General features: G+C 36.5%; 1 long non-coding RNA gene across 1 annotated transcript; it reads left to right on the top strand.

Annotated features, from left to right (window-relative positions):
- Positions 1 to 9,244: 9,244 nt before the first annotated feature.
- Positions 9,245 to 12,540, top strand: LOC130013130 (uncharacterized). Its single transcript, XR_008788484.1, has 3 exons — positions 9,245 to 9,492; positions 11,382 to 11,476; positions 12,134 to 12,540. It is a non-coding gene; the product is annotated as an uncharacterized LOC130013130 (long non-coding RNA).
- Positions 12,541 to 15,208: the final 2,668 nt, after the last annotated feature.

Here is a 15,208-nt window from a genome sequence, read left to right as displayed (position 1 = left end):
AAATCAATATACTTGTTCGTCTCAAGACCTTAAACTCTGTGTATCAATCTAAAGTCAATCGAAACTATTATATATAGGCGTAAACACGGTGTATGAATATAAAATCAATCAGTTGATAACTATCTGGCAGTCATTATCAGAAATCGTTGAAAATCAACAGGCTTCTTCGTCTGATGACCTTAAAGACTGTGTATATATTTAAAGTCAATCGGATATTAACTTTAGCCCCTAGAGCGTCCACCAGATTTTTCAAAGTGATAAAGGGCGATATATGTAACTCTGGCAGTAATTATCGGAATTTGGTGAAAATCAATAGGATTCTTTGTAAACACGGATATTAATTTAAAGTCAATCAGATATTAAATTTACCTCGAAAGAGACCACAACCTTGTATTACATACTTTTAGGCTATTCTTCAAGTGTCATATTGAGTAATTTGTATATAATAGTGTTAAGCTGTTATCTATCAACCTCATCATCGATAATAAATATGATTTATATAAAAAAGAGCTTTTTATTTTAGAAATTAAAATGTTGTCATTTGATACTCACAATGGCAGGTTTATAGCTATCAACACTTATCTAACTGGACTATTTATATCAGCAATAATGTCACTCAGGTTGGACATATTGTTTAGATTAGCATTCCAGGCAATTAAAAATCAGTGAACCGGGCCAAACCCAAAAATCCAAAATTTAGCTCTTTTTTCTAGATGGTCTTAGGACTGTATAAGCCTAGTGTATAGTAGTTCAGACAAATGTATAATCTGAACATGTTTCCTAACTAACTTTTACGTCTGTTTTCTCCTTGTCTTTTGTTTGGGATTTTATGTCTTGATTTGACCTATGCTCAGTTAGAAAATTGGTTGAATTCTCTTAACTGTTGATAGTTTCGTGCGTATCGTCAAAAAATACATGGGAAATGGTCAAAACATCCTTCTCATTGCCTTGGTATTATGGTATTATGGGGTTTAACGTCCTACTGTTTTTGCTCCGAACTGGGCTAATGAAGACGGGCATACGCCATACACTGATACAGTGTGGTATGACTGCTCTATGAGAGAAATGTTGCCCGTACAGCGGCACTACGACCTACTCTTATATCGAATTCCAACTGTCAAGGAATCTTTTACGTGCACGCCAATGTGTACACGGTACCTCGGTTTTTCGTATCATCCGAATGACTAGACAGCTGTCCTTGTCAGGCCCTCCGTCCGGCATTACTGACTACGCCGGAAAATCTGGATGAACTTTCTCGGCCAATGCAGGGATCGAACACCCGACCTGATCCAGGATAGTGAGCCAGCGTTACCTACTTAGCCACTTAATGTGAATTACTTGACGGATAATGAGGTACACCAGGAAAGAGTGCGAGGAAAACTCTAGCCCGTCGTTTCTATAATTACCGGTACTTAATCTGTTATAGACACAGCGGAAGTGAGTTTGAAATAAAGATCGACTGTCTAACCGAATAGTTACTTGCGCGCAATAACCTGGAGAAAAGAATACTTCTGGCCACATTAGAATATCAAAGATGGGCCTTTCATCATTGATACTGATAGACATGTGTACATGCAACACTTTCCCAAAGTTTCATATTTTTTCGTCGAAGGCTTGCGTACTAGACACGGTTAGCGTTTGAAAAAGAGTGATTTTGTATAGGCCTGCGGCCAAAAATTCTAGCTTGCTTAGAAACACAATTCCACTACAAGGTCCTCCCTGTACTCAACAAACTATATATACATTTTTGAAAAGCTTGTAACATCAGGGCAGGGCCATCCCAGCGGGCACGCAACGTTGTTACAACATTGTGACAACGTCAATATTGGTCGTGACGTTGTACAACGTGTTTTCGACCAATATTCGACGTTGTATTTACGTCATATACAGGTTGTTGACACAACGTTGTCACAACGTCATCAAAACGTTATCAAAACGTCATATACAGGTTGTTGTCACATCGTTGTCACAACGTTGCCACAACGTCATTAAAACGTTATTCTAACGTCATATACAGGTTGTTGTCACAACGTTATCAAAACGTCATATACAGGTTGTTGTCACGGCGTTATTACAACGTTGTTACAACGTTGTCACAACGTTGTAACAACGTCTTCAAAACGTTATCAAAACGTCATATACAGGTTGTTGTCACAACGTTGTCACAACGTCATCAAAACGTTATTCAAACGTCATATACAGGTTGTTGTCACAATGTTATCAAAACGTCATATACAGGTTGTTGTCACGGCGTTTTTACAACGTTGTCACAACGTCTTCAAAATGTTATCAAAACATCATTATTATACAGGTTGTTCTCACAACGTTGTCACAACGTTATCAAAACGTCATATACAGGTTGTTGTCACGGCGTTGTTACAACGTTGTCACAACGTCTTCAAAACGTTATCAAAACGTCATAGGTTGTTGTCACAACGTTGTCACAACGTTATCAAAACGTCATATACAGATTGTTGTGACAACGTTATCAAAACGTCATATACAGATTGTTGTGACAACGTTGTTTAAACGTTGTCACAACGTTGTCATAACGTTATCGAAACGTCATATATAGAAGTTCGAACCTTGACCTCTGATTGTCAAACCAAGGTCACCACGAGACTCCCAGGGGTCAATTTAGTTTAAATGGCCACGACCTCAAGGTCGTCGGATCCGATTTGGGATGGGCGAGTTATCTGCCCTTAGACCACACCGCTGTAATACTCAGCTATTTCACTTTCTAGGGAAATTTGCACAAAAAATGTCTTCCAATCGCCCCGGGATTTGGTGACTCGATAGACTGACCCAACATTTGTTCTTCATTTTTTAAAATCGCCAACCAAAAGTCGTGACCTTGACCCGCTAGGGGCCCCAGAAGTATTTTGGTTTTTGAATCCTAGAGGCCCATCTAATAAAGTCAGGACCACTGGACCTTGACCTTCCAAAATGTCATCTTGGTCCACATGACCACGGTAGGTCAAGGTCATCTGAAAGGGTCAAGGTCACCAAAATATCTACTGAGTCGGGTGCTCCCGGGCACATGGTGAGGCCCCGGGTCTGCGCGGCAAATCAAAGGTCATGACCATGGATAGGCAACTCATTGACCTTTCGAATGGGGCCTTGACCTTTGACCTGACCCTTGACCTTGGGATCGAAAAAGTCCCAAAACTTCATGTACCACCCAGACTTTCGCTAATAAATGTCAAGGTCAAAGTCGTGACCCGCACCCGCAAGGTCATTTTTGGGGTTGTAACCTGAGTCAAGGTCATGACATTGCCTGACATTCCCTGTTCCCGGCAGCAATTTAGGTAAAAAGTCACATTCAAAATCCTGAGAGAAAGTGAAAGCGGAACTTTCAGAATGTTATTTGGAAGAAAATATTTTGCTTTCTTGTCAGTAAAATAAAGGGCCCCAAATTCGATGACTTTTAAGTATAATATAACATTTTCACTTTCTTGTCATTGAACACGGCGAATTTGTACTGCATTGATTGCGGATTAAAACATTTCGTCGGGTCCCACTCGGCGGTGTGCGACATCGATCATTTATTTGCTTTATAATTTTTCGGAAATCATAATTTCCTTTAATGCATTAAAGTTATTGGTGTAATAAATAGGCAATACTGGCCTGCTTTCATGTTGCTGACCACACGGGTTGGGAAAGCAAGAAAAGGCGTTTGCGTCCGTCAAGTATTATACAAAATGTATTATGAACTGTAAACGAGATGCCTCTCCCGCACCTAAATGTCGCTGTTTTTACATTCGGTGTTTTGCAATTGAAATAATAACACAAAGCACAGAAAATGGTGATTAATGCATATTGTGTAGTGTGCAGCGTTTGCTACACAAATTCAGTGCATAATACGGGCCTAAAACAGGAATTGCAATGCGCTTATCTATAGAAATTGACGTATGATCTTGGGTACAGTTGTATTGGTTAACGACGTAGATCGAGATTGAATAACACAATACAAGCTATAATACATTTTAATTAAGGCTTATTGTAAAACAACTAGAAGCTGACAAATATTCCGGTTAATTCTTCAGTAAATTATCTGGTAACACTAGCGGCTTTTTTTCCCGCGGATACTGATAACGTGACTCTAATGTTGCCGCGAAAGATGCTTCTGGGACGCCATATTGGTTTTTGGGTTCGTGCCGAAGGTAAGTTCTATTATTTTAACTCTCAACTGGGTATGTGGAAGGGATATAAAAATCGTCAATTGCTTCTTCTAAGGCTAATATAAGATCAGATAAAATTATATTGTATCTTAACACCCCATTAGGCTATTAGAGACAGCATACAAACAAAACATTAGGCTACCTACGCTACAGCATTATCAATGGCTATAAAACAACAAAAACACCAACTATATTTACATGTATGTAAAACACGCGCATCTATACATACATCATGTAGTAACAGGGACTATTATTATTAAGTTGAATATGAAAGCCCCTCGAATTTGATTACCGGTAAGGTAGGCATGGACTCCGTTGACGACCGCGGTGTAAGTGGCGACGTTCATTTCAAAACACAGACTCAGACTGCAGCTGTGCCGAGTGAATTTCATATTTTTAAGTTATATTTTTAAGTTACAGAATAATCCTATTATTCCTATAATTCACTATTGCCAGTTGAGAAATTGGCCAAAATATCATTTTCAACTTCAAATTCAAACGTTTGAAGATAGTTTTTCCATGGCGGGGGGGGGGGGGAGAAAAACAAAGGTGGTAATTGTGTTATTATTTCCGGTGTGAATGATTTTATAAGCGTCATAATGATACCTTTGATCCTATAATAGTGAGTTGACAACCTATTGAGCAAAAGATATAGAAATAATTATGTTTTGACTTTCTTAGAAAATATGAAATTCTCGCTTTAACTATTAAAACTAGCTGGACCAGCTGCATGATTGTGTCAGTCCGCTCAGAATACACGAGTCTAGGCCAAGCGACGTAGAATTTAGAACTGACTGACGTGATCTGCACTAGTCTAGGCTAGACATTTGCGTTGATGTGTTGCGCAAGTAGATCTAATCTAAATGAAATCTCTCATCATTAGTTTTTTCATATTACTCATATACATTGCCGTTAAACGAATAATTTTCAACACATAGCAAGCTATTTGATCTATACTACACGTCACTGGGCTATTTGATTTTACGGAGATTTGTTACCCACGGCAAAATCTCGATCGACGCTTGGTAGTTGGTAGACTTAACGCGATTTTTATCATTCGGCTTCACTAAACAAATTATTAATAAAAACAGCCGTAGATCGACATCTAATAGTGCTAATGTAAATTTAATAATACTATTCCGGTATAAAAAAAAGTAATGATAATAAAAGAATAATGAAGTTAAGTATTTAAATGATCATTTTAAGTAGATACCGTTATATTACTGAGCGCCATGGAAAACGCATCACATTTTTTCCCAAATATTTTATTACTAGGTGGTTTTGTATGTATAATATTATGCAATACTATATATGAACTATTGTTTCACACAATGCTCCCAAACGCAAAAAATTTCGGCCCGTGTGCACAAAAAAAATTGCATAAGATGCACATGAAAAACCCAATATTCACGTGCAGCATTGTGTGTGAGCCCTTTAAAAGCATGTTTTCAAATTAATGTGTTGTACATGAACTGTGAAACATCAATCTGTCGTAATTTGTTGTTGGACGTGTGAAGGAATCGAGCTAGAGATGCCGAGACTTACTGAAAATCAACGGAATGAAGCCATGGGAATGTCCAGGGCTGGCATGTCTACACGTGCTATTATTGCCAGACACTTCAATCGTCATCAGTCCACTATTGTAAGGTTGGTGGAACGTGTTCGAATTACTGGATCAACACGTGACCGTCAACGTCCTGGTCACTCATCTGCGTGACAGATTCCGCCCAGCGACTCGAACAGGTGCAGCAGTCGTCGGAAGACAAGGACCAGTAAGTGCCAACACCGTAAGACGTCGTCTAAGAGAAGTAGGACTCCGTGCACGACGACCTTATGTTGGAGCTATCCTCACCGTGAGCGGCGTTTGATATGGGCTCAAGGACACACCAGACATGGAGAAGAGTAGACTGGCAAAGTGTGCTCTTCAGTGATAAGAGTCGCTTTCATCCTTATCACGCTGATGGCCGTCAACATGTGTGTAGACGTCTTGAGGAACGTCTTGCAGACTGCTGCATCTTCGAAACGAATCGATGGGGTGGGGGGAAGTGTAATAGTGTGGAGAGGCTTCACATTTCATCACCGGACCGCCCTACACATTTGCAGGGGTCGCGTTAATGCTGTAGCCTACCGTGATGATGTCTTGCAACCAATTGTTGTTCCGATGTTTCGAGCGCACCCACAACTTCAGCGCTTCCAACAGGATGATGCACGTCCGCATACCGCCGGTTTTAGTATGGACTTCCTGGCTGCTAACAACATCAATGTCTTGGACTGGCCAGCCATGTCTACGGACATGGCACCGATAGAACATGTCTGGGATGCGATTGGACGCCGTCTGTATCGGAGACCACAGATGCACACCATTGCTGCTTTAGAAGCTGCTCTTGTCCAAGAATGGAACAATTTGCCCCAGGCCTTCTTACAAACATTGGTTAATTCCATGCGACGTCGCTGCACAGCGTGCGTAAGAGCCCGCGGAGGACACACATCTGACTTTGTAACGTTGATTACAGATTAAACATCCATAAGTGTACAAATGTGTTGTTATTGATGTGTTCCCATTTGAATATTGTTCACAATAAGAAGCAAAATAAATAAGATATGTTTACAGGATCATTTTGTTATACGAAAAACTAAGTGATGCGTTTTCCATGGCGCTCAGTATATATAAGTGTGAAACCTGGCCATTATTTAATTAATTACAGGTCTAAGTGAATCCCAGCAAGCACAAAATATTTTAAAAACGTTTTATAGGGTTTCACACTGCGTAGCTTGTGTGAAACACTATTGTTTTTGTTAAAATTATTCTTATTATTATTCTTCTTATTATTATTTTTTTTTTTTTTCCAATTTGATTGTATCTCAGAAACTACTTGTCGGATTGATTCGATGTCTTCGTTTGTACTGGAAAAGTGGGTGTGACTTAGAGATTAAAGCTATTTCGAACGTTCTGTGACAATGCGAAATGTCCGAAATCGTCGAATTTGTCGATTTTTGAAATATTGCCGGAATATTAACAATAATCGTCGGATTTTAACATTGGATACATTTTGACATAGCCAGAGACAAGGCACATAGCCACGGTTCTTTAGATTTTTGATTTTCCACGAATCGTCGGAGATATTAGGCGCCAAATTTTGAAAATTTAAATTTTTACAAAAAACTTCTTTATTCATGAATATTTTAATGTGGTATTTTACCCAGGGTTAAAGAGTCATCTGATTTGACCAAAAATGGCACCATTTTTTGTCATCGTAAATTTCCTTGACCCCCATTGGCTAATTCAGTTTTTCAGTCCTGGATTAATTATTTATTGCTCGATTTGTATAAAACAAAGTTCATATGCTCCGTAATCCAAAATGTCATTTTTTTTGTTACCGGTAAAGTTACCTTTCGGCAACGGAAGTGACGTAAATTTAGCAAAAACTACAATTTTGACAGTTCGGTACCACTTTTTGAAAGCAAATATTATTTTTTTCAAATCTGGTATGACTGAAAGTGTGTGCCCTGTAAAGGCGCAGAAAACATCAGGCTCAGTTTTTTTAATTTCGATTACGTTTTCGGGTCATTTTGATTTAAAGGTGAAAAAAGGTGAAAAAATGAGCTATTTACAACCCATTCAGACTTTTCATATTTTAAAATATTTCTTCGCAACTTTCATAAACTTGTAGCATTAATCCATACGAAGAGAATCTATCTCAAAATTAGTTTGTAATATGAGCAGTTGCCGAGAAATGGTCAATTTTGCATGAGTCACTCTTTACGCTATTGTGTCTGTAAAAGAGTCAATTATTATTGGATTTTCATAAAAGTGACACCATTTGATGCATAATGTCAATTGTGACTAGTTCAACTCAATTTAACATTTTCCATGTCACCGGAAATGACGAAATTTGGGTAAAAACTGTATTTATAGCCTTAGAAACAAATAATTTATTGAAATGAGTCGTATTTGTTGTTTGTTTAATATTTTGATATTTGATACTAATAAACTAATAGAATGAACCCATACGATCATATAGGTATCACAAAATGGTTTCTAACTTGTTCAGTTGTAGAGAAATAGGTAATTTTCAACAGGTCACTTTTCAAGGTTTTTTGTCCATAAAAGTGTCAATTATTATTCGATTTTCATGAAATTTTCACTATGTGATACCTAATGCCATTTACGATTTCATACAAGTAATTTAAGATTTTCATTATCACCGGAAGTAACGTCATTTTGGCAAAAACTGTATTTTTAGCTTTCAAAACAGATATTTTATTCAAATGAGTCTGAGTTGTTATGTTTTTAAAATTATGATATTTGATTCCAATCAACAAATAGAATAAACCCATACGATCATACAGATTCCAGAAAATGGTTTCTAACTTGTATGGTTGCAGAGGAATTGACGGTTTTCTACAAGTCACTTTTTAAGGTTTTTGGTCTATAAAAGTGGCAATTATTATTCGATTTACATAAAATTTTCACCATGTGATGCCTTATGCCATTTCTGATTTCATAAAACTAATTGAATATTTTCATTATCACCGGAAGTACTGTACACTTACATGTAACAAATATATAAAATGAATTGATATTGCTGGATTTGGTTGATTCGGCGTCCATTTTATTTGATGTGTGCAATGATGAGGTGGAAACCTGTTTAATGGCTTCATTGGTACCGGAAGTGACATATGTTTAGGGTAACGTGGCACCGGTGAAACCCGTCATTACTGCATCGCAGTTCTAGTTGTTTTTGTTTTTGTTATTTTTTTTTGTTTCTAAAAGGTTATGAAAAAAAAAAATATTTATCAAACGTTTTTTAAATGTTTTAAGTGTAAGTTTTTCAGAAGTTTTCGATAAATATTGATAAAAATGTTTAATATAATATGTTTAGATAACGTTCATAATTGATGTTTTCTTTCAAAATTTTCCATTAAAACGTAGTACCGTAAATATGATTTTTTTTTTTAACGTTTATGAAACGTTTATAAAGAACCCGCAATGAATAGGTAAAAAAAAAATTTTAAAAACATTTATTAAACGTTTAATACACCTTTAAAACTTAATTACGTTCATAACTTAATTGCAAAATATCTATATTTAATGTACCGGTATATAAAAAAACCCAATAAAGGTCAAGATTAATTATCTTATACATATTTTATTTTAAAACACACCCAAGGTTGACAGTTGGTCCAATCAAATTTAAACATCTTTCCGCCAAAAAGGAATCCTAGCCAAACCTGCATGGCTGCTGTATTAGAGCTGTGATAAACTATCGAGTTTTATAAGTTGCTAGAAGGCGTAAAAGTTGAAAATTAGGTATGTTACGATTAATTAATATTTTGTGTCCATTTAGAAATAATTATGATATAAAAGAATTAATTGTATCGGTAATTGTAGATTATTTTCTACTGGTAGCCGAACTTCTATTGTCATTTCATTATTGAACCCTCCTTGCAAAGTAAATTGAGTATTTTAAATATGTTTTATTACCTCTTAAATGATTTATTTTAGTTCTGAAACTTTAGTGTTTTTTTTTATAATTGTATTGCATTTTAATCATTTAGTTTTTGGTTAATTGCTTTGTCTGGATTTAGAAAGAGCTATTTCAATCTATGTCTGGAATTGGAAGGGGCCATTACAATATTTATAGTATTGTATAATGGACTTTCCCAGTATCTATTATCTTTAAATTTATAGGGTTACCAATTTCATGAAGCTTTGCAGGGAGTGTTAATAGTAATGTAACGTATACAAAACTTGTGATATATTACAAATGACAAGTGATATATGCACTCGTGCTGTATGAACTATTTATATAGTCTTTAGTGAATGAAAACATTTTTGGCTACCATTCCTGATTTTGAATGTCAAATATGATATGAAAACGAATATCGGTTTGTAATTTTTTTTAACCGTTTCACCAGTAGTAACCGAACCGTGAACAGTTAACCAAGTCGCTGTATACATCTTAATTATTAGGCAACCAAGTCTACGATCTTAATTAAAAAGATAGGTTGACACGCAACAAAACATATATGCTCTGAAAATTAAATCTTGTACTTTGTCGAACTACGGACAGGTGGATATTAATGTCGGGCTAGTGCGACTGTTAACACCACAGCTCTTTAATTGCATGCTTGTGGGTTTTAGATTTAATTCAAGTGAAGGGTAATTTTATTATTAAATGTACAACATCAATATTCATGAGCATACACCTGAATAATTGAACTGACATTGATTGTAAATATTACAGTGATTGAAATATAATAATATACTAGATGTGTTTCATTTATTTCCTGTTATAGCTATAGGTAACCCATCTGATGAGCCTTGGTGGTTACCAGTTTAAAGTCGTATTCTTTCTTTTGAAAACAAATTGATAAAATAATCGTACATTCGTTTTCCAATCGTCTTCGTCTTAAAGGAGTCAAGTCTCTAACTCAATATCATCCACAGTCTTCGACATGGGACTCATTGTTTAATTAAACTCAACATCAGTGTTGTAACCGTGAAAAGATGGGCTTCTAATGTCTAATATTTAACACAAAGTTAAAGTTTTAAAATTGGCACACGAATCGCGTGCATGAATGCTTTCAAGTTTCATTTGTAATAGAGAGACTCGAAGAATGAAGTTAAATATACCCAAGAGAATACTTAACTATATGCGGGTGTAAACTTGAATAACCAGACGCCAAAGACTGGCATTCAATTTGGACTCTTCGCGTATGGGGGGTTGGATGGCCGAATGGTTAGCACGCGCGCGCTGTATCATACGGTCTGTCATTGAGTCAACTGGCGGGGTTTCGATTCCCCGGTTGTACGTGACAAGGAGTTGGGTCGCCTGTCCAACCTGGTGGGTTTTCTCCGGGTCCTCAGGTTTCCTCCCACTGCTAAAAAGACCCCTACGCGCTAGCGAATTATTGAAATAAAATTGAACCATGTGTTAGTCCCGAAATGACCTAGTTTGTGTCAAGTGGACGTTAAACCCCATTTCTCTCTCTCTTCGCGTATTTCGCCGAACATAACTGATTAGACATTACAGTAAAAACAGAAACGATTGAATGTAAATCAGTTAATATACATTCATATTACATTATTATATGCGTTGCAACCCATTTATGTCCATTTCTAGGTGTCAAGGAATGGAAAGTCAAAATTCGTGGTATTGTCAAACGCATAAACAGTATGTCTTTTTATTTTAACAGGTTGATGTCTAATTCCCTAATGGCCCAATTTAATTTAAAGGGAAATAAAGGGAGGCGGTCCATAATGGACTTAGAAATTTACAAAGTTGTCCAAGGTTTGTTTTTATCATACTCAATTTACGAACATATCCTTAAATATCGGATAATCAAACATGGTATGGGCATACAGGAGTTTTTATTACTTCATCGATGAGTATTGATCTTTTTTTTTTGTAATTTACACCCAAGCCTTTCTTACACGTACAAATTCATGGAGAATATGAAAGTTATAACACAAGCGATGTCTCATATAGAATGTGTTATTGGGTCATATATAATATAATTCATATGGGGTTTAACGTCCTACTGTTCTGCTCCGACTAGGCTAATGAAGACGGGCATGAGCCATACCGCGTGCTATGATGGAAATTTTGCCCGGGCAGCGGCACTATGGCCTACTCTTATATCGAATTCCAACTGCCAAAGAGATCTTTTACTTGCACGTCAATGTGTACACGTGGCCTCGGTTTTTCATACCATCCAAACGAATTGTCCTTGTCAGGCCTACTGAACTTTCTCGGCAAATGTAGGGATCGAAAATGCGACCTCCAGACAAGCGAGCCAGCGTTTTACCCAATTAGCCACCTTTGCTCCATAATTCATGGGATGCAGAATTATCTGTTACAGCTTTAAGACGACCTTTTTGATCGGACTCAATTATATAATTTACAAAATCTGACAGAGTAAATATACAGTTTTTTTGTATTCTTCAGATAGTGTAATGATCAGTCAGCCGAGCTGCAATGAAGCCGAGATAATAACAGCAGTTTCGGCTCATCTAAAATATGCACCCGACAGAAGAGGGACCAATTAAGTACATGTACAGTTTTAATTTGTTTATTACATGTCATATTTTATTATAATCTTTATAAGCCATTTTAAGTTCTTTTATCATCCATTTAATTTTATTTTATTTTCTATGTGTGATGTCCACAAAATGTTAACTGCGCCATTGAGCAGTGTTTTATATTGGTAACAGGCGCTTTATAAATAAATAAATTTTTATTATTATTACGGTACCAATTGCATTAAAATTACTTTCTCATTTTTAGCAATATCATTCATTACCATTACCCATTACATTGAAAGTAAATAATTACATTTTATTACTATTTAAAGATTAGAGCTAATTTAGCATTTAATCAATCAGATTTAAAGACAATAGTTTTACCATGTCTTTAAATCTGATTGATTAAATGCTAAATTAGCACTAATCTTTAAATAGTAATAAAATGTAATAACATTAAATATGTTTCCTTGTTATATGCTTTTAAAACTCTAGTTATCACTGAATGCATAAGAGTATGGTTGTAATATATGTCTGTAAATCCTCTGTTTGATCTTTTATGAATGTATATTTAGTTAATCATGTATAGATCTATGTCTTATTTTCTTTTAAACTGGTTTCAATTATATAGTATAATGTGTATGGTTTCAGTACATCTCAACAATCCTCTGTTTGATCTTTTAATTGTATAATGAGTTAATCCTAGTATATACGATTATTTACCGTTGTTTCATCAATAGCTTGTGATAGCTACTCATGTTCACCTTCCTTGCATACCATTGGATAGTTCGCACTGATGTTTATATATATATTCATATCTTTCTCATTTTATTTATTTGTATATATATGCTTGAAAACGACTTGTGAAATCTTGTTGAAACGTTGCAGTGAAATAAACCATAGTAATTGTTATTCCATAAAAGTGTGTTTTTTGATTATGTTCCAATTACTAAATGCCATTCAAAAATGCGCCATTAAATGTAATTGAAATGTAATTGACCATTACATGATTTTCGGAATGTAATTAATTACATTTCCATTACTCATTACTTTTGAAATCTTCCATTACTCATTACATGACCATTACTTAAAATTTAATGATCAGATTCTATTACCTTTACCCATTACTGCAAAGTTATATGACTCTAGCATTAATATTGTCTGTAATATAATCGTTTGAATTGAATGTTTGGAAACTACGTACTGTCCTATTAATTGATACTGATTTTATTCAGAAAGAAGCAATTAGATTGGTTGTGATGGGACACAATAACTTTGATTCTAATTGAGTGAGAGTGTTGAAACTTCGCGTATCGTTTCACTATGTCAAAACCGTGGCCAAAATCTGTCGGGCATTTAAGCCCCCCCCCCTTCCCCGCACACACACCTAATTTAACTTCCATCCTGCCCGGCCGCCTATTCCCGTCTTCGTTAGTCCAGTAGGGGCAGAACTGTAGGGAGTTCGGATGGGGCTTATACTGGGTTTTATACAACCTCAAAACAACAAATTCTGACGTCGTGACAACTTTTCGCCAACCACCACACAACGTTGCAAAACAACAAATTTTGACGTCGTGACAACTTTTCGTCAACCACCACACAATGTTGTGACAATGCTGCTTGAACGTCCGTACAACGTTGTCACAACTTTTCGTCAACCACCACACAACGTTGTGACAATGTTGCTTTGACGTCCGTACAACGTTGTCACAACTTTTCGTCAACCACCACACAACGTTGTGACAATGTTGCTTTGACGTCCGTACAACGTTGTCACAACTTTTCGTCAACCACCACACAACTTTTCGTCAACCACCACACAACGTTGTGACAATGTTGCTTTGACGTCCGTACAACGTTGTCACAACGTAAGAGTTTGTTGCAAAACAACCTACAGCTGACTTATTTCAGACGTTGTGATACAACCTCTGAAAAACGTTGTCACAACGTTCTGTGCCCGCTGGGATGTTTCTCGAAATCTTTACTAAAGTTAAAATCCAAAGTTTAGTAGATACTTCTATTTTGATTGGCTACTAAAATCCGTCTAATATTATCCAATCAAATTACTAAAATTTGGATTTTATCTTCCTTAAAATTTCGTGAAACAGGTCCCAGGAACACAAATCCAGAGGTTGTATTCGACCATGTTTGTTCTCGCCTGACACCTGCTAACGAGGTAGTGTGGGATTTGAGAACGGGAACGTGTTCGCGAACGCATTCCAGGTTGTTCGAGACCGAAAAGAACCCATTCTCCGTCCGTTCTCTGCACCGGAACACTGTTTCGAATACACCCCACGAGTCCCAAGCAAAATGTTTGCAATAACTCGATTTAGTGCCAGATGAAAATTGTGAGAATTGTCAAGGAAATGCTATATTTATACTAAGAATTTTAAAGTTGACATAAAATTTAATATTGGCGAAAACACCCAAAGCCCTTATCCTCAGCAAAGAATATGGTATTGGTTAAATAAAAATGCAGAAAACATAATGGACATGGGAACATACAGAATTTTGGAAATCCATAAACAATGATAGAGAATTATCCCCCTTTCTGTCAAATGTCTGCAATTGATAACAGTATTTCAGGTGCGTGTTGACTACTGATGCTGTATGGACACAGATCACCAAATATTCCTACGCCGTCACCAGTCTTCCTCTCCCTTTTCCTTTTTCCCCCTTTTGCATGGCGATTTTTGTTGACTTTTTGGTGTAGAATTGAGGAAAAGAGTTTGAAAATACATTTTCTGCCAGGTTTTGGTGAATATTCATAATTTTGATGCGGAAGGATACAAGAGTTGAGAGGTTGGTTACGTTGAAATGTAGGGCCTGAAATTGCATGTTTACTTGTCTCTACTTCCAGCTTGTGTATCTCAAGTTTTTCATGAAGAACCTCATACGTGCTTTTGGGCAAGTGGTTGCCACATGTTGCTCCATCTGTGGTAGAAAGCGTTCTACCCAACGAAAATTTGGGAAAAAGTTAGAGCCGGTCTAAGATACGAGA

Source organism: Patella vulgata, chromosome 6 (genome assembly GCF_932274485.2).
Source record: "Patella vulgata chromosome 6, xgPatVulg1.2, whole genome shotgun sequence".
In the NCBI taxonomy this organism is placed as follows: domain Eukaryota; kingdom Metazoa; phylum Mollusca; class Gastropoda; family Patellidae; genus Patella; species Patella vulgata.
Note: the sequence above shows the minus strand (reverse complement) of the source record. Positions and strands in the feature narration are given on the sequence as shown.